Consider the following 26,375-nt stretch of genomic DNA (forward strand, 5'->3'; position numbering starts at 1 on the left):
GCCATCCCCAGTGACCTCTGAGACAGCTTCTGTAGCTTGAAAATACATCTTCTACAAGTCAGAAATTGACATATTATCTTCTCCTCCCACCCCAGTCTTTTAACAGTTATTGATGCTATTTGAAAAGCCATGCTTCCATGCCTATTAATAACCTTCAGAAAGAACCCCAAGGAAGTGTCAAGAGAAAAACAGATCTGGCTGGTGGAAGTCAAAGACTCAATCAGAGTTACAATTAGTAATTAATATATTTGAACAAAAAGAAAGTTGTAACATCTTCTGTATCATATGTTATCTGTCCAGGAGGGTTAAAACAAAATACTTCGCCAATGAATTCAAGAAATGTCAATCAAGAATACTGGTCTTCACAGAGAGGAACACTTTTAAAAAACCCCTTTATTTAAAATAGACCAGCACCAGATATTAACTTTATCTACACATCAATGACCCCAGGGAATTTTGCGTACAAGGCTGATATCATTAAACCTTTATAGTTATTTACATCTAATCATTTCTATAATTTGAAATATCTGTAGTACAGTTTTTTAAAATTAATTGTATAAACAGTTTCTTCAGGTGACACCTCAAAGAGCAACTAACTCAATCTACTCTAAAATAATGGAATAACGAATTAACAATCTTTCAAAAGACTTTTCTTAGTGGTCGGTCTTTCTCCTCTCCCCTCCCTGGACTAGCATGTGATTAATGGAATTCTCGCACAACTTAGCTTGAAATATGCTTTTGCCAGTCGAGCAGCTAAAGCAGAATCAGATAATTGTGGTATGACTCAACAAATGCACAGCTGTTCATTTAAATATATCCATCAAAAGTATAAATACAATCATGAGAAAGAAAATGAACCGTGTACACAGGGTCAGTGTACAAGTTGAACGGGTTAGCACTGAAGTAACCACAACAGAAAACAAGGAGAAGGGGAGATGGGGCTGGGAAAGATTCTGCATACCGGCTAGAAAAAGACCAGAAAACCAATGTAACTGAAAAACCACCCACCCAACCCAAACACTCACTGGCCTAAATAAGAAATTAATGGCAAGTTAAAAGTAAAAATAAATGCGCTCTACTATGTGGGGAGAGAGAAGCGAAATCTAGGAAATGGCTGATGCCCAAGTACTCTGAGGTGGAAAGCCTATAGGGCAGGAATGAGGAACCCAATCTGTTATTAAAAACAAAACAAAGACCCTAAGGCAGAGGAAAACAGGAGGAACAGGATTCTCGCCTCCGTCCTCTCTCCACAACCTTCGAAGACTGATTATGAAATCATGAAATGTAGGAATCCCTCCAATGGTCCCAAAGCAAATCACGGAAAACTACCACCCCACACCAGGCAACATTTGTTCGAGGCTCTAGGTACATGAGATGGGTGCCACCTGAACATGACGGAAAGGAAACCAAGAAAAGGAAAACAGACAATGTGAAGAGGGGCCAAGGGAGCACTGAATAAGAGAAAAAAGTGCCTAGTCAGCCCCGCAGACCCCCTTCCTTCCTTGTTCCTCAGGGATGGGCCCGGAGACCCCTCAAAACTTGAGAAGCAAAGGCACTGAAAAGACATGGGAGCGTCTCCTCTTTTAATATGTAATTCAAAATAATAACAAATAAAATGAATATCTAATCCATGATGATGATTTCTAAGCTTTCCCTGAACTATCAAAATCAAGTTCTTGCCAAAAAAATCATCTCTCCGGTGGGGGGAGTGGGGGGGGGCACTCACACTTAGCCTGACTACTCAGTCATCTTGCCGGGAAACCATTCATGTTCTCCATATTTACAGGCAAACCTCTCTTGTATTACTATAAGCGACAGCTATTTCAACAACTACCACCGGCCTCAGCCCCTAGTCCTCCCACATCTACCCTCTTCATCCTTCATAGAGAACTTTCTAGAAAGAGAAATCTACACAGCTCCTTCCACATCCTCCCTCTCCTCTATCCAGTCCATCACCAAAATAGCTCTTTGGATCTATAAGGGAGCTTCCTCAAAATGTGGATTCTCAAGCTTCAACTCCAGAGATGTTTATTCGATTGACCTAAGATGGGGCCTAGGAACCCCCAAACCCACAGCAATTCAGATGGTTCTGAGAATGCTGAGGGTGGGCTCACTTGCCCATTCTGCAGCATGGCGGTGCTGATGACCCCCTTCTGCCCCCGGGTTCCTCCCTGGTTGGGATTCAGAGGTTCCACTCTCTCTGGATCTTTACTTTTGGGTTTGAACCTTCTCAGTTTCCTTGGATGGAGTTTTCCTCTTCTGCCACTCATCCCTTAAATCTTAGTTTCCCACAGAGCCTCACATCTCAGCTCCCTCTTCTCACTCAAGATGGCACCTAATTCCTTAGCTTCAAGGCCACTGAGCTGAGCCTGAACCAGGCAGAGAATGGAATCACCAGTTCTTTACTCATATCCACCCCTCCCCCACCCCATCGAACCCTTATTACCTTCTTCTCCTTCCATATGTCCTTGTCCTTGTTTATAAAATTAATTTTAAAAAACTGTACTACAGATATTTCAAATTATAGAAACTGAAAAGTATAAAAAAAACCCTATTTGGGGGCACCTGGGTGGCTCTGATGGTTAAGCATCTGCCTTCGGTTCAGGTCATGATCCCAGGGTCCTGGGATTGAGTTCCACGTCGGGCTCCCTGCTCAGTGGGGAGCCTGCTTCTCCCTCTCCCACTCCCTCTGCTTGTGTTCCCTCTCTCTCTCTGAAAATAAATAAATAAAATCTTTAAAAAATTTATTAAAAAAACCCCATTTTGACCTCCCAGTTTTAATTATAAAGCACCACCCTACCACCCAGTTTCAAAAATAAGCCATCTTACTTCCTCTATTCTGCCCATTTTCTTCCTGAGGTATTTTAATGAGAATCCCAGATGTCACATCATTTCACCCACAAATTCTCTCACAAATAAGGACTTTTTCTAAATACAACTATAAAATCAACATTTCACCTAACAAAATTAAAAGTATTCCTCCTCCAAATATCATCTAAAAGCTAATCAGTGTTTAAATTTGCCCAATTTTCAACTATAAACATCCCCTGCACTTACCGCCCCCACCCCGACCCGCCAAAAAAAATTGCAGGGAGAATGGGAACAGCATACCAATAAGAAATTTTCATTGCTTTTCAGTTATTGTAACGAGTGGCTCAGTGTTAGGATTGTGGCAGTATTGAGAATACTCTGTTTATAATGTGGCAGAAAGCTGACGAGTTACTGTGGTACATTCGAATTCTATCATCTCCTGCTGTGTTGGAAGAACCACAATTCTCCACATGAAATAAAGGCAATACACAGAAGGTTAAGTAAGAACCTTATCACCTGATTTTGAATTGGAAGTATCAGTATGAACTCATGAAATATTTTATATGTAGTTGTCCTCTGTCCCCTGAAAGGCCTAGAGATAATGACCTACCCAGCAGCAGTAAGTATGACTGGTGCTCAGAAAGTGGCGGTAAAACAGTACTTCCCACTAAAAGGAAAAGAACAAGCTGAATTGAACTATGAGGTTGCAATCACCAAACCCAGCCAGTAGGAAGTTAGAGGTCAAATGGATAGGTTCTTCAACGGATAAACTATAAGGAAGGGAAAGGGTTGCAGGGGGAACCTGAGGTTTAAGAGACTTAGACATAAAAAGATGTGCAAGACTAAAGTACAGTGGCTAGGTATGCACACACGGGTGACAAAACCATAAAGAAAGGCAACAGAGCAATTACTCTGGAAGTCAAGAAAGCAGCGACTGACCTCTGGACGGGGAGAGGGGCTGTGTCTGGCATGGGACACACCAGGGGCTCGAGGGAGACTGCTAATACTCTGTCTCCTCATCTGTGTGGTGGTCACAAAAAATATTCACCTTATAATAATTAAGTTATGTATGCTTTGTACGGATATCTGCATCTGTGTCTTATTTTACAATAAAAAAAAAAAGGAGACAAAAACAGAATGTGTGCTGTTAAAAAAAGAGGTGCAGACTAACAGACATACACACACACACACGCACACACACTGAGGAAGTAACAGCACTGCGTATCATGTATACGCAAAAATCTGCCCAGATTTGTGCCACAAATAAGTTTTTGTAATAAACTTCTAAAATATCAACTATTTTTTTAAAGATTTTCATTATTTATTTGTCAGAGAGAGAGTGCAAGTAGGGAGAGCAGCAGACGGAGAGGGAGAAGCAGGCTTCCCGCTGAGCAGGGAGCCCAATTCAGGGCTCGATCCCAGGATCCTGGGATCATGACCTGAGCTGAAGGCAGACGTTTAACCAACTGAGCCACCCAGGCGTCCCATGAAATATCAACTGCTTTTTATCTTCAAATAGGAAAACTGTTTTTTCAACTTCCAAGTTTATTCATTTTTAATAGAGAAATAGGCATCGGTTATCCAGTCATAATCAGAAATAAATTATTAAATAAAATTAACATAATAGCTTATAAGTTGGTCCTTCCCCTCTCTTCCTTCAGTCATATAAGTTTCATGGGTCAAGGATACAGAAAGATTGTAGAGTCCAGATCAATGTTTCCCAAACACTGTGCAACATTATCATCCAACAAGAAAAATTAACATCATAAAGAGGTGAGCCCTCGCAAAGTATCTATACATATATCACAACCCCAATCATAATATGAGCAAGTTTTCTTCTTAGAGAGGAGGGAGTAGTGAAGATACGATTATTTTAAAGTTCATATATTTTTTAAAAACCTCACACATGAAAATAGACGTGAATATTCTATAAAACGGAACTTTAAAATTCTGTCAAAGGAAACCTAAATACAAAAATTTTGTAAAACGGAACTACCCCCATCACAAGGGGTAGCACCACACACATAAGCTCCAAGAGTTAAAAAACTGATCCTGGTACATGTATGGGCAGAGAGATCAATGAAACTAAATGGATATGCCCGAAATAGACCAAAGTGTATACAGGTATGTATAATACAAAAGAAATCAAAGGAGAAAAGCTGGGAGTATTCAGTAAAATTGGAACGACTAGCCAATGGGACAAAGACCACTAATTTTCCACTAAAATTCCTTCTTGGCTGCTTCTTGGGTGCATGTTGACCTGCAGAAATTGCACTCCCCACTCTCCCTTGTAGCTAGATAAGCCCCAAGACTAAGTTCTCACCAATGGAAGTAGAAGTGATCACTTGCCTTGGACTTTCTCCTTTGTCCTTCGCACAGAGGGAGCCCAGATATGCGGAAGCCATCTATGGCCATGAAGACAACTACAGTGACAACTGAACAGAAGGAACAAGAGTCTCAACGACTAGTGGACATCAGAGGTTCTGCTGACCTGGTTTGCTCACACGGGGACTGTTAGGTGAGGAAAAAATCAACTTCTATGTTCTTTGAACCATAGCATATCCCTTGGTTACAGCAACTCAGCCTTATTCTAATTAACAGAGCATCTAGAGAAAAATTAAGTTGGATTCATACCTAACATTCCAGATGGATCAAAGATTTAAACCTGAAAACTGAACCACACGACATCCAAGGAACCATGAGATAGGTTTTTAGCCACAGAAAGTTAGCTCTACAAATCCTTGTGAACATCTGTTATTGACTGTCTCTTCCCCTACAATGTAAGCTCCATGGAACAAGAATTGGGATCGGTTTTCTCCACTATTATATACACTGCTGCCTAGAACAAGTGCCTAATGCCTAAGAGGTATTCCATAAGTAGCTGTTGAACGAATAAAGTGGTAAATTTAAGTATACTGATTTTTAAATAATCTGCACAGCAAAACAATTTTTATTTTTGTACAAATGACAACATATAAATATCACTTATCACACTTAATTTTGTTAATGCACAGGAGCTCCTTTGAACTGATAACAGAAAGATCAATAACCCAATGGGAAAACGGACGAAGGACACAAACATAGGGGGAACACAACGGGAAATACAAATGGTCTTTAAAATTATGAAAAGATGGTCAAGGTCAATGAAAATACAAATGCAAATTAAAGCTACATTAAACTATCATTTTTCACCTATCCATTTGGCAAAGAAAAACACCTCTGACAATCGTACTGTGATCAGCAAGGGTATGAGGAAGAGTGTTCTCATCCAGTGCTGTTGAAATCTAAAACTTTGGGGCGCCTGGGTGGCTCAGTCGGTTAAGCATCTGCCTTCAGCTCAGGTCATGATCTCAGGGTCCTGGGATCAAGCCCCACATCAGGCTCCCTGCTCAGCAGGGAGGTTGCTTCTCCCTCTCCCCTCTGCTGGTGCTCTCTGTCTTGCTATCTCTCTCTCCTTCTCTCAAACAGATAAATAAAATCTTAAAAAAAAAAAAAAAAATCTAAAACTTCGCAAGCCCAATGAGCAGAGTAACCTGGCAATAAATTTCTACCGTATTTAAAATGTGTGTGTACCCTTTGACACAGCAATTCTACTACTAGAAATGGGTCCTACAGAAATGCTCATGAACATGTTTGAAATGCTATCTGTACAAGGTTATAGTCCCTAGAGCCCTGTTCATAATAATAAACAATAGACTAGAACTCATCTAGGTAGCCATCAACATCGCACTGGTTAAATAAATTATAGCACATGTCCACAGTGGAATACTAGGCATCCATTTAAAAAGAATGCAGTATTAATAAGGAAGATCTTCCAAGAAATATTATCGCAATGAAAAAAGGCACAAAACAGTGTATACTGTTACCATCGGGGTTTAAAAAAACACACACACACACACACACAGGGGCGCCTGGGTGGCTCAGCTGGTTAAGCGTCTGCTTTCAGTTCAGGTCATGATCCCAGGGTCCTGAGATCGAGCTCCTCTTCAGGCTCGCTGCTCAGAGGGGAGTCTGCTTCTCCCTCTCCCTCCACCCCTCCCCCTGTTTGTATTCTCTCACACTCTCTCTCTCTGTCAAATAAATAAATAAAATCTTTAAACACATACACACACAAGAAACTGCAATAATCTATAGGTTATGTGCTGGTATATTATATATGCCTTGAAATCTCTGAAAGAATACACAAAAAATTGGTTAACAATGGCTGCCTCTAGCAAGAACACTGGGCACCTGGGAGATGGGGAGGAGTGAAACTTATTTTTTCACTCTCTTGTGCCTTTTTAACCTTACAAACAGTGATTATATCACCTTCCTAAAAATAAATATTTTATAAAGAAACAACAATACAAATATTCATCCCCAATCCCCAGTTATCTGAAAACTTCTCTGGTGATTCTCACTGTCAAACACAGTAGGGAATTACTGCGCGGAACAACTTTAACCCTGTTTCATAATTAAGAATCACAGGGTTAGCAATTAACAAACACCACCATCTCTTCCTTCCTCCATCAAATAAATACATATGCGAAATAAAGTCAGCCTCTTAATTCCATCCCAGTTATTCATTACTTCCTCTTAAAACTAATTCAACCCCATACCACCTTAAATGGGCATGAAAATCGCTCAACATGCTTCAAGGACAGTAGCCAGAACCAACAACTATACTAATATATTAACACAGCCTAGTGCCAAAGAAGTTCCTTCCAGGCACCCAGAAGATGAAAATTTGACGTAACTGACACCTCGGCAACAGCACAAAGCTGTGCATCATCTGCCTTGGAAAATAAAAACTCACATCATTAAGACTAAAAAGTCCAATGTCAACAGCCGTGGCTTTTGTTTTCTCCCTCATGTGAAAGGTCTCCCCCCGCATCCCCCTTTAAATTATAGGCTAACCCCTCACTTGAGGACTGGTCATTATGTTACAGCCTTATAAGGAACACTAAGCAGTCATTATTTAGACTGAGATTCTGCTTCAAAGGGAAAATGTCCACAACTTATCAAGTGCAAGGAAAAAGCAAGTTGTAAAACAAAATGTGTAGTCATGTTCATCAATTTTTAAACATAATTAATATGCAGATTTTATTTGTAATACGGTAAGATTTGTGTATGGAAAAGTATGTGTTCCAAATTACTAGCTTTGGGTAAAAGAGGAAAGGCAGGGAGGAAATTTTACCTGTTTATAGGTCTGTATTTTATACTGTTTTGTACTATTTTGAAATTAAATAATCAAGGGGCGCCTGGGTGGTTCATTCGGTTAAGCAGTGGACTTTGCCTCAGTTCATGATCTCGGGGTCCTGGGATTGAGCCACATGGGGCTCCCTGCTCAGTAAGGAGCCTGCTTCTCCCTCTCCCCCTCCCCTGCTCCTGCACACACACACTCTCTCTCTCTCTCTCTCTCAAATAAATAAAATCTTTGAAGGAAGAAAAAAGAAAAGTGGCCCTATAAGGGGAAAAGAATGGCAGAAGTATTTTATATTTAGGAAAATATTGACAGTATTTGAATAAACTGGCCAACGGTAAAGAATAAGCAGTTCCACCCCAAAAAAAAGAGAGAGAGAGAAGCCCACCTTCAAGGCAATGCAAGAACTAAGAACAATTAGGGGGACGCCTGGGTGGCTCAGTTGTTGGGCGTCTGCCTTCGGCTCAGGTCATGATCCCAGGGTCCTGGGATTGAGTTCCACACCGGGCTCCCTGCTCGGCGGGGAGCCTGCTTCTCCCTCTCCCTCTGCCTTTCCCCCTGCTTGTGCGCTCTCTCTCTCTCTCTCTCTCTGTCAAAAAATAAACAAATAAATAAAATCTTAAAAAAAAAAAAAAAGAACGAAGAACAATTAGGCTAGAGTCCTACCCTTTTTATACCGGATTCATATAAATCAACAAAATAAAAACTGTGGCTAAGAATTTACCGTGTAGATTCGATCTCTGCCAAAGAGCATTAAAAGAGGTGATTTGTTGAAATGGCTCGAGGGCTGGCTCTGGCAACGCTGCTCGCAGAGCGCCTGGGTAAGCTGACTCAGCTACCTTAAAGCCGGCACCCCGTCATGTCTTCCCACAGTCCCTCAGGCAGTGTGCTCTGGTTCACAGCTCTGCTCCCTCGTTCACCGTTCACTGGAGACTAAGGCAGCGGGAGGAGCTCCGGGAGTCATGAGAAGTTCTCCAGCAGTTCTGCTCCAGCAATGTGACACCCGCAAGCTGCTCAGGGCTGCAGAGGGGAAGAAGAAGGAAAACCAGCTAAGCAGAAGAAAATTCTGCAGTTGTGACTGTGCTGGCTAAAGGAAGTGCACACTTGACAAGCCTTTCCATGGGGACCACGAAACTTAAGGCCAATTTACAAGTGAGGCAATTATGGAAGGGGTTGAAAAACAATGAAGCGCGGTATGTTGAGGTCACAGATCCATGCTGGTCTTTAAATATTTTTCTAAGTGACACAAAACTCAGTAAGATCTGCAGTTGGTAAATTTCAAAATCAAGTTCCTTTAAAGCTATATACCATGGACTCCAGCCAATTACAAAAACAAACCAAAAACAATGGCTTTGCATATATTTATTACATATACTTGTTTAAAAACAAAAAACATTCAAACAGCATACAAGTATAGAATGAAAGTCTCTCTCCAGACCCCCTGCTCCTCCTAGAGACACCCCACTGCACCAGAGGAACCAGTTTCTTATGTGTCCCACCCAGAAATGATCTGGTTTAGGTCCACTTTCAACTACCATTCTCAGTTGTAGATAGTACTAGTTCAAAGGCTCATAAAACAATGGTAGGGAAGGAGCACCAAGCGGAAGGGAAGGGGCTCTAGATAACTAACAAAAAAACAAAAAGCCACCCAAGCTCCCCTTTCCTCTAGGAAGACTTTAAAAACATCAACATTTGCCAAAGGAAGAGGAAATTTTTATTAGAACCAAACTTTTCCATTCAAATGAAGTCACACAAAACACTGAAGAATTTAGTCCTTTCAAAAAACAGCACTTTTTTTTTAACCTTGAGGTACATTTTGCCAAGAAAATGTTCATGTAAATAAATTTAAACAGAAAACAAACCCAAAATACTACATTCCTAAATAATTATTTGGAAGGAAAATCACAACCCTGAAATTCAAGGGAAATGCATTACAAATATTATCAAACCTTTTCTTGCTTCAGTTTAAATCAAGGCTCTTAATCAATTTGAAAAGACAGTCTAGACAAGTAAAACGCACACTAAAAATAGGACAACAATATCCCCTCCAAAGAAAGGTCAACCAGAAATTTCACATTTGTAGCAATCATTTAGTGAAGTTAGAGAATAAAAATCCATTTCTAGAGTGGACATCCTTAAAAATAAACTCATTAACAAAGCAGCATCCACAACCTTGAGTTTCAGAACAAACTGCTAAAACCCTGATGTTTCCTGAGAGGTGGGGGCCAGAGAAATTTGGCAGATTGACACTGAAGTTGCTTTCCCCTTTGCTAAATCTATGTTTTAGTTGGGGGCCATTGTGCTAAGCTGCCCTGCCGAGGGCTTACCAAGTTATAGGTACTCTCTCAGAGGGAGCTTTAGATAGCAAGAAAATAAGGAACACTGGTGCATATTTCTGATTCTTTCAAAAAAAGAATCATCAGAAAAACTGTCAGAGTTTGACTTTTTAATTACAAAGGTGCTTCTATTTCCTTTCCAACTTCCAGCCCTACCTATTACCTTCACTGCATGGAATTCCTTCAAGACCATGCTCTCCCGCCTCTGTTCAGCCTTCTTTAGTGATTCTTGTATTTTCCAGATCTTTCCATTCTGACTCCTCTGGCATTTATATTCTATATGACTCAACCTGGCACTTAATCCTCTGCCTTGAACTAGGTTTGTCTCAAAACCAATTTAAAACTAGGAAAGAATCACATATTATCCTTCTACTATATCATTTCTTCCCAGTACCTAACATGAGCTGGTGCTCAAGAGTTACTGGATAAAACTCAAGTCTTCAAATTAAACATAATTTAATATTTGTTTTAGAGTTCATCAGGTTCTCTTATAACCCATGGATTGAAGTCAAAGCTGTGGTGTACTACAAGGAAGAACAGGTTGGTTAAAAAGGAGCCAAAGTATCTGTAGCAAATTCCAGATACTTAACTCTTAAATGTTCTACACATGACCCATCTCCACACAAATACACTTCAAGCCGATAAGCAAGCTTGGCAGATCCTGAAAGGCAGTGGAAAGCAGTTATGTTCAAAACCCCAAGAATGGCTAAAAAAACAAAAACAAATAAAACAAAAGAGATGTGCACCAATTAAAATCAGTGCTATAAAATAACTATCGATGTAGCAAACTCCAGCAACTTGTCACAAAACTTTCATTGAGCTGAGTTTTTTTCTAAAACCGTAGCCAACTCCTTTGTTTGGCTTACTGGGGTTTAATTATTGGCAGCTAATCGTGCTGTACGAAAATCTGACCCTTTATAAAGGTTAGAGGCACATTCCTCTCCAGTGGTGAAGAGTAAGGGTAAGGAAGGGGGGGAAAGAGAAAAAAAGAAAAGTTCTTACTCCAAGTGTGGATTTAACATAGCAGTATATTTTTCTTTAATCCAATTTAAAAGAACATACAATAGTTTCTTAAAAGTTATTGTATTATGATGGGACCTGAGGAATAGGCAAGCATAAAAGGTACTTAAAATCAAACAAGTTCTTGGCAGTCAACAAAGCAGCTAAGCAACAGGAAGAAAAAAAAAATTCAGGGCAGGTTTTCTCAACTATTTAATTATAACTGCATCCGTGGCCTCTACAAATTGTAGCTTCCAAATAATGCAGATTTCAAGACAGTACCCCTCAAATGGGGATGGATGTTAATTACACTTATTGTAGCAATCATTTTACAATATACACAGATATCGAATTGTGTTGTATACCTGAAACTAAGATATTGTTATAAGCCAATTATACTTCAATAAAAAAATTTAAAAAAAAAAGACATCATCCGATACCTTCCCTGTTTATCCACCCAGCCACATAACCCAAATAAGCCATGGTGGATCTTGCTGTCAAATTACTCTTAACTGCAATTACTTTAAGAAGCAGCATATGGTTGCAAGAACATGGACTTAGGAAAGAGCCAAACCCGGTTTTCCAACCTACTTAATGTGATCTTCCCCAAATCACTAAACCTCTGTGAATTTGTTTCCTTTCCCATGAAACAAGGTAAATGCCTTCCATCTTTGACATTTACTAATAACGCCAGCTATCATTTAGTGAGCTCTTAGTTCCAGAACTGTGCTAACCACACACTTGCATCATATGATTTAATCCTAACAGCACAAAAATTGAGACGAAGGTATTATTATTCCCATTTGAAAGATAAGAAAACAATGTTAGAGAGGTTAAGTAAAACTGCCCAAGATCACACTTTTTTAAAAAAGATTTTTTTTAATTAATTAATTTATTTATTTATGAGAGAGAGAGAGAGAGAGCGCACAAGCAGGGGGAGGGAAAGGGAGAAGCAGACTCCCTGCTGAGCAGGGAGCCCGATGTGATGCTGGGGCTCAATCCCAGGACCCTGAGATCATGACCTGAGCTGAAGGCAGACGCTTAACAGACTGAGCCACCCAGGCACCCCATCACATTTTTTTAGTAAGTGGAAAACCCAAGAATCAATTCAAGTTTTGCTGACTCCAAAATCTATGTTCTTAATTGCCAATAAGCGAAATTACATCTTGACAGTTTGTAAGAACTGTGCTCAATGCTCATAGTAAATACTTAGTCCCCTTTCCTGTTTTCTACTCCTTAGAATAATAGAAGCATGAAAGCACAGTGGTAGGAAAAGCATAAAGCACACCAATCCCAAACAATAACACAAATCATCTACAAATCACACTACAAATGTCCTCTTGTTCTGGCTCTAAAATAATATCGCTACGACCAAGCATATGAATGTCAAGTATCCTTGAAGAATTACCTATTCCAGACATTTGAATACGTGGGAAAGACAGGTATGATCGCTTAGTAATTCTGGAGAAAGGCAATGGGGATATCAGCTGGTTCCCAAGATATCCAGTCTCCCAGTGGAACAAAACTAGGCCACATGCCTGAGACAACTGATAAACTCGGGGGACACCATGAAACAGAAAGAACAGGGAAAGCCATACAAAGCTGAGAAAAAGATAAATGGTGACTGAATCCGGAAGTAGGGAGGAGCATGGAGATACAGCAGATCCCCTTCTCCGGGGGTTTCCAAATTCTCAAAAGATTTTCATCTTTAGGAATTAGGAATGAGAAATGTGAATTTCCAGGAATTTCTCCAGAATTATTCTCCCAATTATAGTTCTTCTTAAAATACTTCCAAATATTCTTCAGTCACTATTACGGATATCTTCTTTAAAAATGTCACATAAGTAAGAAATAATGTTATTTACAAAGAACTGTAGCCTATAACAAATATTCAGATGCTAGAAAATGCCAGTGAACATTATTGGGTAGTATTCCAAGAGCTGGCCAAATCCAGCCCGCAGTCTGTTTTGGTAAATAAATGTTTTACTGGAACACAGCCCCACTTGTTCATTTGACGTATAGCCCATGGCTGCTTTCACGCTAAAACAGCAGAGCTGATAGTTCTGACAGAGTCCATATGCCTTGGCAAAGCCTAAAATATTTACTATCTGGCCGTTCAGAGAAAAAGTTGGTTGACCCCTGCAATAACCTGCAATTTGAATCTATGAGGAAGGTTAACAGCACTGCACAGAATCACATGTTGAAATTGCCATTTTAAAGACTTCTGCTTCAGAAACGCAGTTCCTGGAATACCACGCACAGGATTTGTATACAATATGCTATGTATATAAACTTATTTTATTTGCAAGGATGACTCACCAGTAGCAGCAGACGGGGCCACAAACACATATTTATAACATAGCAACAGCTACACGCAATCACGACCCATTCTCTCCTCTGTGCTCCTACCCTGGTCCTGGCTCTGGGAAAAGTCAATCTTATCCTTCACTCCACAGGCTAGCATTCAACTTGACATCAGCGGATTCCTTCGATCTACCATTGTCTCTGTTAATTGTTTAATTCTCACAGAAGAATTGCAATACTTTTTCCCATTTACCTGATTTCTTAACTGATTGTTTTGGGGATCTGGAATGACATAAATTTCCCAAGAGATCCTGGGAAGGAACTCTGCATGGAAATAACTATTCTCTTCAGGTGTATGGAGAATGAGTAGAGATCAAACCCCCTGGACTTGTAAGGGATAGAAGAAAAAGAGTTGAGGACAAGAGGCAAAAGGAAGAAAAACAAAGTCTTCGGGATGTTTGAAGGAAAAGACTAAGGTCTGTCTCAAAGCCTAGAGAGAAGAGCAACCTAAATGGAGATAAGATGAAGATGAAATTTCCTAGTGCTATGGCCCTTGTGATAGATTTAAGACCCGAATATTAGAGCACCTTTCTCCTTCCAGAATTTAAGTTATAATTTGGCTGAGATGAGAGATATTCACTGTGAATTCTGACAGGAATGAGTGTCATTAAGCACCAAACTATTCCTGAAGATAACCTGCTTATAGTTTATAATCACCAACACCCTCATCTGAAGTGGCTGTGTGGCCCTTCAAAATCCCATTTACCCATCTGTCCAGCCAAAGATTCATTTATTTGTGCCAGAATACAAAGCGTAAGGACCAAGGGTGAAACTCAAGGAAACAAAGGCATTGGGATATAGTAGCACCAAAAGGGTTCCAAGCTTGAATCAAAGAGCCTTGCTAATCATGTAATCTTGGGCCAACTATCTGAGCCTCAGTCTCTCACAGGCAAAATGGGCACCATGACTTCCTTGCAGAGTCCATGTGAAGTCCACAGCATATGGTGGGTGCTAATAAATGGTAGCTATCATTATAAATGCAATATTTAAGGGGCAGGGGCAGGTATAAGAAGAGGAGACAGTGATAAAGACAGAGAATCACAAGGTTGACATTACATTGAATCATTTGAAAATGCTATAATTTGACCATTTTGACTCATAAAAATAGCCATTTTTAAATAAGTATTATAAAGGGTTCTGTAGGGAAGCCTGAAAGGAGACAGCATGAAAGACTAATGCCCCATCCTCATTCCCCAACTGGTGGCAGCTTAGAAGAAATCCAGACACCAGATGGGAAGGCTGCAGACTAAAATAGAATACCCCTTAGTCAACTCCTCACTAGAGAGGAGGTGTGACTTCAGGGAAGAGAAGATTCAACAAAAGACAGACAAACACACACACCTCACTCCTAGGTAGCCCACGTAACTCGCTCCTTCTCTCTTTCCTTTTCCATTCCTGCCCTGTCCTTTCCGTTCGTTATTCCTGTCTCTAGGTAAAGCCCAATGGTGTCTTGTTAACTAGTTTGGGAAGGAAATAGCATTTCTGTTCAGCTGATGTTACCAACTGCACAGCAAGCCTTTGGTAGGCCTTGTAGCACAGCTGGTAGCTTGATAAAGAAATCCAAGGGATCTGGGGTTGCCTGGTTGGCTCAGTCGATTAAATGTCCGACTCTTGATCTTGGCTCAGGTCTTGATCTCACAGTCGCAAGATCAAGCCCCGTGCTGGGCATGGAGCCCTCTTTAAAAAAAAAAAGAAAGAAGGGGCGCCTGGGTGGCTCAGTTGGTTAAGCGACTGCCTTCAGCTTAGGTCATGATCCTGGAGTCCCGGGATCGAGTCCCACATCGGGCTCCCTGCTCAGCAGGGGGTCTTCTTCTCCCTCTGCCCTCTTCCCTCTCGTGCTCTCTGTCTCTCATTCTCTCTCTAATAAATAAATAAAATCTTAAAAAAAAAAAAGAAGGAAAGAAAAAAGAAAAGAAATCCAGTGAATCCACTGCATTTTCCCTGTTATTTTTCTGTCTTCCCTTCATACTATAGGTGTTCATTTTTTCAAGTCCCGTTAGCCCTCCCCCAGCTAATGGGTCTGTGGTTGATCCATGGTGTCATGGCAGTTCCTAGATGAGATCTGAGTTTCAAGAAACCCCACTAGCTCTATTCCAACTATCTCTAAATCTCAAAAAGGTTCTAAGTGAGAAATCAGAACACCTTGTGAACAGAGGGATGAATAACAGATAGAGGTAAGAATGGAGGAACATGGCATTTCTTCCATCCTCCCAATCCATGCTCTCGAAACAGAGTTAGACTTCCCTGGTAATTAGATTGCCTTTCTCAGTCTGTTGGGTCAGCTTTCACGAATGTAAATCCAATTCCTGCAGCACTGCAGCAATCCCCATTACTGTGTTTCATCTGTTGTCTCAAAGTAATGTGGCAATCCTTGGTAATTACCCTCACACATAAAACTATGGAGGCTTTCATCAGCTGATGATCTCAAAGCACTTTTAGAAGAGTTCGCAGGGATGCCTCCCACGTGGGCCAGAACCAGACTTTCTGGTTTTCTAATGAGCAGTCTGGCATTTTGTTTCTCCTAAGCTTTACTCTGGAGTTCCTGTGTTTATATCCTCACTAGATAGACATTAGCAAAGCTTCAACAGGGAAGCTTCTTGGAAGTAGGGGCTCTGTGTATCCAATATCCCGCTATAACCTCCACAACCTGGTCTAGCATCACACCAGAACTATTTAAATATTCATGGAATGAATGAAGCTTAAAATTATAGAAACATCCCAAGCATTAATTATTTCAACCTCATAAACTTGGTAACCTAAAACTTCTCTATCACTAAATGACTAAGCTTCTACCCTAAGCTTAAATTTAAAACAGTGCAAAATGTACTAAAACCTCTTATTTGAGTGGAACAGGCTAACACAAAGAAACATAAAGAAACATATAAAAAAACTGTAGAAAAAATACTACTTCATAAAAGTAGTCCTCACTTCAGAATGGTATTAAGTTTTCTTAATACATTTATTAACTAAACATCTCCAAAATAAGGTTAAGTTTTTCAAAACTGCATTACAGAAATTTCCAGAAACACTGATAGGGCTACTGCAAAACAAAAGAAGACAGAACTAAAGCTTTTAAAAACCATTCTTCCAATGCCCTCTTGAAAATATTATGTCAACTAGCAACCTAAATAAACTTTCACCAGATCCCTCTCCCTAATTAAGGTTCACTAAGAATAAACTGAATAAAAGGCAATCAACATTCTTTTTCTAATTGTTTGGTTTAATATATTATTTGCCCACAGGCATATAGGCATTTCCAAGGCTAGGCAGGAAAACTGCTTGCCCCCCCAAACCCCCACCCCCGTGTGGAGAGAACAAGGTAACAAACAAAGACCCAGTAAAGTTAAAAAAAGAAATTAACACTGAACAATATTTTTATGGCTTTCTTTTCTTGTTTTTACTCTTTGTCTGCATGTGTGTATATTCTATATAATATATATATATATTATATAATATATATTTAGTGTATATATATATATAATAGTGTATATTCTATATAATAACATAATTATGTTAGACAAGCTTGCTGACTGATGAACAGTGAGATTAATTTAAGATTAAAGTCAAGAACACAGGTGACTCTGGGTCTACCAGAGATTGAGCAGCCTTGAACATTACAGTTCTTCCAACTCTGCTCCATCATCTTGATGGGATGACTGTAGGGAGTCATCAAGGTATGGTGAAGAAAACACTGAACTGAGGCACTAGACATGTCCCTGCACCATAGTTGTGTGACACTGGAAGTCACTTATCCTCTCTGGCATCCATTTTCCCTAATTATAAATTCAGAGTGGTGGCCCAAGTTGCTAAGTTTCCCTCCAGCTCAAAAATTCTGTTTAGATATTTCTTTTACAATTGTTAGCAGGATTCCTCAAGAATTATGCCAACAAGAAAGGCTACATCTTTAATTAAAAATGGTTTTCCAATCTACTCCTGTACTGAGATGGCATACAACCCACTCATCTAAAAAAAAAAGATAAAAATAACACTTTTCATTTAATTTAGCCATTGGGTTCTTAACTCATAGAGGTTTGCTTTTAATTTGCTTACCAATAATTTGTTTGCCAACTTAAGGATAATTGAGTAAGAAAATGCACAAAAAGAAGTAGAACAGTGTTTGGGGGGGGGGGCACTGTTCAAGAACAGTCTCTCAAGGGGCATGAGAATATGCCAAGTTCCCAAGACAAGGAATCTAGATTAACAAAACTAAAGTCAGCATGTCCACCTCACCCACCACCCCAAATTTGCCAGTCTTCCTTTATGTCCTATCTCATGCAATGGAACCACCAATGAACCTTGATGACAAAGTTGGAAACCAAGGGGTTCACCTTACAAACCCCACCACTGCCTTTGTTCCAGCTCTTATGGTCTCCCACCAGCAATATTTCCAACTGCCTCCTTGGTGATCTCCTCCGGGTACCTGCGGATAGGGCAGTCAACACCCACTGAACTGCCTCTCCTCTGCTTAACCACCAATGGCTCTCCTCAGCATGTGCAAATTCCTGATTTCCATGTCCTGCCCTGAGACCTCTCCAACCTCATCCAGTTATCACCCTACAGGTACTCCGACCCTAATTGCACCATACAGCACCCTGAAGACGCCACAATCTTATTCACCTCCTGCCTTCACCCTTGTCCCCGCAAAATGTCTTTTTCCATCTGTCAAATCCCTATGCTTCAAGATCAGCTCACAAATCACCTCCTGATGGAAGCCTTCCCTGCCCCCATGCCTACACCCTGTCTGAGGTACATGCATCCTCATCTGTTGTTCCCAAACTTAATTATCATGGCATCTAAAAAGTACATTTCTTTTTTTTCTTTCTTTTTTTTTTTTTTTAATTTCACTGCCCAGTGAGTCTGTGATTCCTAGAAGAGAAGGAATATTTTTTCATCTCTGAAACATCAGGGACACTCTTATAAATAAAAGATCCTTAATAAATGTTGATGGATGAATGGGTGAACCCTGATAATGGATTCAGAGCATAAGAGGGATTCTCCAAAGGAAATATGAACAATAAAAATTGAGAAATAATTATGCTAATGGAAAAAAAAAAAAAAAAGAGGTAGGCCTACCAGGATCCACTTTTAGTGTTGTCATGGTTTTTAATTCAAGGCAAAAAAAAGAAAAAAAATCCCCAAATTCTAAATTATAGAAACTAAGAAAAAACTAAAGTGTTTCTTATTTCATACAAAAAGACAATGTGTAAACTAAATGTATACACTAAACCTTAGTTTCTACTGACTTACATATATATACAGGGAAGTATTCCCTACTCTAATACTTTAGAACATAATCTTTTTCTAAATTATATATAGAGAGGAGTAACTTGAGAACAGCAGTTGAATACCACGCTAACACTGTAATATTACTGGAAACTAAGATGCTGTCAGTAAAATGTAAGAAGGAAGATGCTTCATCTTATAAGAAAAACATGCATTTTTTTCCCCAGAAAATTATTCCCAAGATGATCCCTTAGAGCCAGGCCCTGTACAGTTTTCAAGGCTAGGCTCTCACTCCCTGGCCTCCTTCCAGATGTCTTACTTAGGTCAAGGTGCTGGGGGCCAGAGTGGGCAAAAGATGAGTTCTTCTTACCATGACAAGGCTATCTTCTTAATGGTTATTCCCTACCCCACTACCCATTTTCCCAGCCCCAACCTTTCTATACCACACAGCAGAAAGAAATGAACACATACATAAACTGCTATAAAATGTAAGTGAGCTTAATTTAATAAGCATAAAGAAGGTAACAGAAAGGAGGAAATGGCCAAAGCTGAATATTAAGGAAAAGAGAAGGAAGATCCAAGGAATAAACGTGCCTGTCAGTAGTACTCACTGGCTGGGATCACTTTAAGTTTACACATGAAATTGCTTAATGCATGAGTCATTTTAAATCATGACTGTATTGATTCATTGAATATGTTCAAGCAAACCTGCAATGAAGATGACCTAGAAGTCTGGAGATGCAGATGATTCTCCAATCAAAACAATGGGGGTGAGGGGCGCCTGGGTGGCTCAGTCGTTAAGCGTCTGCCTTCGGCTCAGGTCATGATCCCTGGGATCGAGCCCCGCATCAGGCTCCCTGCTCCGTGGGAAGCCTGCTTCTCCCTCTCCCACTCCCCCTGCTTGTGTTCCTGCTCTCGCTGTCTCTCTCTGTCAAATAAATAAATCTTTAAAAAAAAAAAAAAAACAATGGGGGTGGCAGATATATTTAAGAAAAATCAAAGACATAAAAAATAAGTATGTGTTTGGAAAAAAAATTTTTTTAAGATTTTTTTTTTTTTTTTTTATTCATTTGAGAGAGAGGGACAGCACATGCTCGAGGGAAAGCAGGAGCATGGGGGAGGGTCAGAGGCAGACGGAGAAGCGGACTCTCCCTGAGCAGGGAGCCCCATGCAGGGCTTGATCCCAGGACCCCAGGGTCATGACCTGACACGAAGGCAGACGCTTAACTAACTGAGCCACACAGGCGTCCCTGGAAAAAAATTTAAATTCTGTCATTTTCTTATTACAAATGGGCAGAAGAATGTGAGATAATTTATCAAAATTGGACATGGGTTTAAAAAAAAAAAACAGGTTTAGAATTACTGTTCTGAACGCTTCTGTGACACAGTCAACAAACACTGGTGCCCACTGGGGGACTGGTCCAGGAGCTCGGCTTCTACCCTCACCCAGTGCACAGGATGATGGGGAGCCCGACCTTCAGCTTCTATTTCAATGCTCTTAGCTCTAAAATCAGTCTTACATGCTGATGATTTCTTTTGGGGGTGATGAAATGGCCTAACATTGGGGAGGTGACAGTTGCACAACACTGTGGATTTACTCAAAGCCACTGAATTCCACACCGTGAAAGGGGGGATGTTACAGTATATGAACTAACTCAATAAAACAGTTTGTGGAAAAAAAATCAGTCTGAAAGCTCTGCAGTCCTTTTCCTGTACAGCTTCAGACCCTGAGTGTATGCTGGGCTCTTAACTACATAGACGTACCATGTCTCCCACTTCATTTTTATGGAAAGAGCCAAAGCTTGGAATCACACCGTTCAGTTTGGGAACTGAACCTAGTCTGTCATTTCCTAGGCTCTGGAATCTTGAGCATGCTACTCTCTGAGCCCCAGTCCCCACCTACCTATCAGATGGGCAGAACAAGTCTGCTCAGACTGATGGTAAATGGCAAAAAAATTAAACCGGAAGGGGCTCTCAGAAAGGACATGTCAGCTGGTGGGAGAAAACTAAAGTGAAGACGCAGAAGCATGAAAGATGGGGCAAGCAAAGAGTAGGGACCGAGGCCAGCCTACCTAGAATCAGGGCAAACCCCTCTGGAATCCTCTTTTGGGTTCCAATGGTGCTTTGAGGTCAGAGTGATGTGAGGTGGGCGGGGGGGGCGGGCGGGTAGGCCTGCTCCCAGAAGCATGTGCTATTATTAGACTACATTATCTACAACACCTAAATTTCTGGATTCCTTACCCAAGTAATTTTCTATGAGTAACCACAAAACAGAGACATTTTCTATAGTTTTAATCACCTCAAAAGTCATTACGCATTCAGTCCGCTAATGGAATTACAGCCTCTTGATTTGGACTGCTATTAATTAGAACACATGGTTTTGCATCAGGATTCATTTTTTATAGATTAATTCTATATAATAAAACATGCCCGAAGTTGATTGTGTTAGCAGACTTTTCATCGCAAGCCTCGAGATTCCACACCTGTGATTTAATTTACATCAGCACAAGTTGAAACATCAGCTTTTCGATCATTTGTGATATTGCAACTCTTAAGAAACCACCTACCTGACAATGAATCCGAACAACCTATATTTACCATCAATAACCCAAATTCCCAACTGGGCCAGAATTTCTAATGTGAAATTAATTCTTCACAGTGGTTTTAATAACACCATTCTCACTTAAAATGTGTTCTATTTGATGAAGTAACTGACCCCTTCAATATATATACTGTGTATGTGTGTATTTGTGTATGTGTGTATCTACACACACCCATACACACATTTAAAAACTTACCAACTTTATGCCACACAGGTTTCTACCCTGGAAAAACAATTCAAGAAGAGCTGAAAAGACTAGCGAGTTGTCAGCTCTCCCCTCCCCCAGGTAGAAGCTACACTAGAGCCAAGTACATTCTCACACTCAAATATCCTTGAGAGACCAACGGGTTAACAAAGTAGTATTCTTCAGCTGCACATGAAAGCGCCTGAGGATTGCTCTCTGGTGGAACTGGAAAGTGAGCTGAATATCACTGAGCTGGGATTCTTTCAATAAGACGACAGGACCACGAAAGCACAATACAGGATTAAAAAGAAGTAAAACATGAGCAACTGCCTCTGTTTACCATTCACACTGTCAACAATTCTGAGAAAAATTCTGCTAAGTTTCAGGTCACTAAACCCTCGTCCATTTTATAAATATTTGTCTCCCTCATTTTGCCTTCTTACTTTTTTAGATCCCAGAGGGAAATGATAATGTTCTCTAAGTTTTAGGATGGCTTATTTTCTAAAATTGGCAGGGAGGAAAAGGCTAGCTTCTGCTAGCTCTAATTTTGAAAGCATTAAGTATTGAGGGAGAACTCTTAGGTAATAATTTTTTTTAATAAAGTGTTAGTTGTTTCATGAGCAGCATTTTTGTTGTTTCTACCAGCATCGGTGTAGTCAGGTTTATTTTAAGACAACACACTCTAGCATAAATTCAACGGAGTCTCCCGGAACTTACAACCAAATTTAGACTGATTTAACATAACCACAAGGTGTCCTCCTATCATATTTCACTTTGGACATATGAAGAGCAGGTCAAATACATGTTTAGAAGCTATTTTAAATATGATTTTGTATGACCCTTCCTAGCATGCACATGCGTGCACACACACACACACACAAAATGCTTTCACTTCTACTTCAGAGTTATACTCAACTCCTAATGCCTTTGGCAAAGACAAGATCCAATATGTAAGGAAATTAAGGGAAAAAAAGGCAAATAAATATGAATATTCCACGGAAGTAGTATGCCAGTTTTGGGAAAAGCTTCCAAAACTTCTCTATATGAATATGCTCTCTCTCAAGGGAGAGAGTGGTTCCCAACTATAGGGGTTTTTTGTACATCAAACATCAAGAATAGTAAGGAAACTAAGAATCTCATACCCACATCTGTGATTTCTCAAATACAGTTTGATTTATGGATACATATTGTATGATTATATATTTAATCCACATATATTAAAAACGCAACTATAACCTTTAACCAGGCCCTAATTATGTTTTCTAGGAAATGACCAGCACTGCACACCCTACCCCCCCCCCCCCCGCCATATCTTCCTTCTCCCCTAACTGTAGCTAAAACTCAGAACTGAGTCCAGACGGCCTACGTTAGAATCCAGGCCCTGCAATTCACTATCTCTACAGCCTTGGGGGCATAACTTAATGGGCCTCATTTCCCTGAGCTGCAAAATTAAGATTTAAAAAAAAAAAAAAAGTTGTGCCTGCCTCACAGAGTTATCATAAGGATTAAGAGTGAACATACGTGGGCACCTGGGTGGCTCAGTTAAGCATCTGCCTTCAGCTCAGGTCATGATCCCGAGTTCCTGGGATCGAGTCCTGCATCCACATCGGGCTCCCTGCTCGCTCTCTCTCTCTCAAATAAATAAATAAATAATTTAAAAAAGAGCGAATATATGTAAAGCACTCAGAACAGAATCTGACATAAAAGCACCATGGAAGGGTAAGCCATTACTGCTGATGCTGGTGTTACTATTACCACCATTATCTTAACTTTCTTGATACTCATTTCCTTCCTAGTTTCTTTTCTTTTTTTTTTTTTAAGATTTTATTTATTTGAGACACAGAGAATGAGAGAGAGAGCGCACATGAGAGGGAAGAGGGTCAGAGGGAGAAGCAGACCCCTTGCTGAGCAGGGAGCCTGATGCGGGACTCGATCCCGGGACTCCAGGATCATGACCTGAGCCGAAGGCAGTCGCTCAACCAACTGAGCCACCCAGGCACCCCTTTTTTTTTTTTTAAGATTTTATTTATTTATTTATTTGAGAGAGAATGAGATAGAGAGAGCATGAGAGGGGGGAGGGGCAGAGGGAGAAGCAGACCCCCCGCTGAGCAGGGAGCCCGATGCGGGACTCGATCCCAGGACTCCAGGATCATGACCTGAGCCAAAGGCAGTCGCTTAACCAACTGAGCCACCCAGGCCCTCCTTCCTAGTTTCTTAATGGTTCTTACGTTGTAACAACTAAAAACTAGTTACTTTGGCTTGTCTTTGAATTCCATTCTGTTCTCACTCTGGAAGACATAATAGAGGGCACAGGGGAGTGTGGTGCTGAATCAGCTCTAAAGTATGTCAGAACTTCCTTACCTCAATAATACACAATAAATAACTTGTGATATTCACAACGGGCTGCCATCTCGCTCTGTCCCATGGCAGAACTGAAAACCAATGGTAAAAGCAAGGATCCCTTAACCAGTAGGATTTATTGATAGACTCAAGAGAAAACTTCACACGGATACCAACTACACAGACTCCATCCTTCAAGGGTTATCTAGGGAGGAGAAAACTGAATGCAATCACCACCAACCAACCAGTCCACGACACCTTTAATTTAATATACAGTGCTATTCTTTGTCAATATGGATGCATATATGAACACCTATCAAAAATACCATGGAGCCATTTATACTATAAACTCTAAAAATGAAAACTGAAGAGTCACATCTGGAACTCACCCAAGTCCTTTAAAGATGTAAAATTAACACAGTGCTGATCTGACATTTAGAAAAAGACAATGTGCCAAAATAGTGTAAACATGCCACATTAAAGGCCATTCAATACCTAATATTAATCACTGAAGAATCCTATTTCCTCAGAACAGTATCTCTAGTTTGCCATCTAAATAAAAATTATACTAGGAAAGGCCACATACCGTTTCTATATAAAGAAAACAGTTTGCCCACGAACCTTACTTTGCCATCTTGAGTCATAAGAGAGAAGAGACCATGCTTGCGATAGCATGACCACCAGCCCCTTGGTGTGGCCTGGAAGTAGCCTGGGAGGGAGAGGTCTGCAGCCAGGATCCTTGAGACCTACAATCCACATGGAGTTTCCAAAAGGGAAACATAGGTTGCGCCTAAAATCAGATCTGCCTCTCCTGACCCTGGCATAATGCCTGACACAGGGCTTGCACTCAAGGGAGTACGAATGTCTCTCCTCTGCCACAGAGCCTTCTGGGTGCCCTCATCGCCCCCCCACCACCACCACCACCACCAGCATTCTGGACGGTCTAGACAGAGAACTCCCCACACTCAAATATCTATTCCTTCCCCGTCACACACCAGAAATCAAAAAGTCAAAGTAACTTAGATTATAAAGTCACAGGAAACAGAGACCATACTAGGTCATTGGATCACCTCTCTTTTGAATTTTCAGAACTGCTTTTCTACACCACTCAAATAGCATTTCTTTCTTTCCCTTCTCTGGCGACAGTCCGGGCTTACCTCACCTTGAGCCCTGAGACAGTAAGTTCCTAAAGTGAGGTCTCCTGAATGCAGCCTTGCCTGCCTGGCTGGCCCAGGGTCGGAGGGGAGGCTTTACTCAGAGAATGGGCTCAGAAAGCACACAGAGAATGAATGTGACTAAACCGAGCCTTTGCCGCTCTCCAAAATGAGATATAGGCTACTAATTTTGAGCATGGAAATTCAAAGACGTCTGGGGGGCAACTACCGCATTACCTTAGTGACAAGTGACTATTCTCCTGGTCCTTCAGCAGAACTATCAAACTTTAAGGCTCGTAACCCTTGGATACACTTTATATAAATTAACAATTTCTATTGTCAAAAACTCAAACTAACCCAGACAAATAGGCTTGGAAACTACCAGCCAACTTCATTCTGTGAGTAACCATTAAGTTTTAATCAGATGTGGTTCAATTTCTGGAACAGCGAGCATTAAGAAGGGCTCATCAAGGAAAATGGGCAAAAGCGGGGGCAGGAGGAGTGGGGGGAGGAGGAGGAGAACAAAAGAACCGCCCCCCGCTCCCCGACAAAGCCAGTCATGTAACAGACTCCTGACTGAATACTTCTGCCCCTCTTTGCAGCTGTTGTCTCTTGCAGTTGGTACGAAGCACTGCCAGTCTGGGACCGGTTTCCAGTGAGGACAGCATTGTTTTATTGGCTACTTAGACAGTGCACACACCATTAATGGAGTTTTTATCTCTCCATTTTCCTGTCAGTACAGAACCAGCCAGTCTGACTCTGTTATTATCATTAAGTAAGCTTTTTTTCTACCCCCTCCCCACACACATCTTTAATCCAAACAACATCTGGGAACTTCAGCCTCTATCATATGAAAGGGAAACAGATTTAGAGGTTGGGGGGCGGAGGGGGAGGCAACAGTTCCATCCACACTGAACAACAACCAAATTCCAACAGCCAAACTTATCTAGAGCCACTCAGTATCTCTAACATGCTGTTCACTTCAAAAAGGCAAGGTTATTTCCCACCACATTGCTTTAAACCTCCTCTAGACTTTGGCTATATGAAAGTAATACCATTCTGACATATAGCTTTTTAAAAGAAAAAAAAAAAAGGAAAAAATTTACTACTGTTTTCTTGGGTAGCAAGTTCCGTTGTGAAATCAAAGTCAAGAATAATATTTAAGAGGTGATTTTTAGAA

At 40.6% G+C, this 26,375-nt stretch overlaps 1 protein-coding gene across 5 annotated transcripts in view; it reads right to left on the reverse strand.

The window, feature by feature from the left end:
• ACVR1 (activin A receptor type 1) overlaps positions 1 to 26,375 on the reverse strand; it is a 126,689-nt gene that overhangs the window by 65,405 nt on the left and 34,909 nt on the right. For 2 of the 5 annotated variants that reach the window (XM_064586568.1, XM_045868823.3), the window contains exon 2: positions 8,718 to 9,013. The exons of 1 other annotated variant lie outside the window; for it this stretch is intronic. The gene's annotated coding sequence lies outside the window, so the exon portion shown is untranslated. Of the gene's footprint in view, positions 1 to 8,381; positions 8,583 to 8,717; positions 9,014 to 26,375 lie in introns of all 5 variants that reach the window. 2 more of the 5 variants (XM_064586567.1, XM_045868824.3) reach the window with 2 other exon arrangements.

The sequence above is a fragment of the Mirounga angustirostris genome, unplaced genomic scaffold (genome assembly GCF_029215605.1).
Source record: "Mirounga angustirostris isolate CCGP_5_RB_7025 unplaced genomic scaffold, mMirAng1.0.hap1 SCAF_3, whole genome shotgun sequence".
In the NCBI taxonomy this organism is placed as follows: Eukaryota; Metazoa; Chordata; class Mammalia; order Carnivora; family Phocidae; genus Mirounga; species Mirounga angustirostris.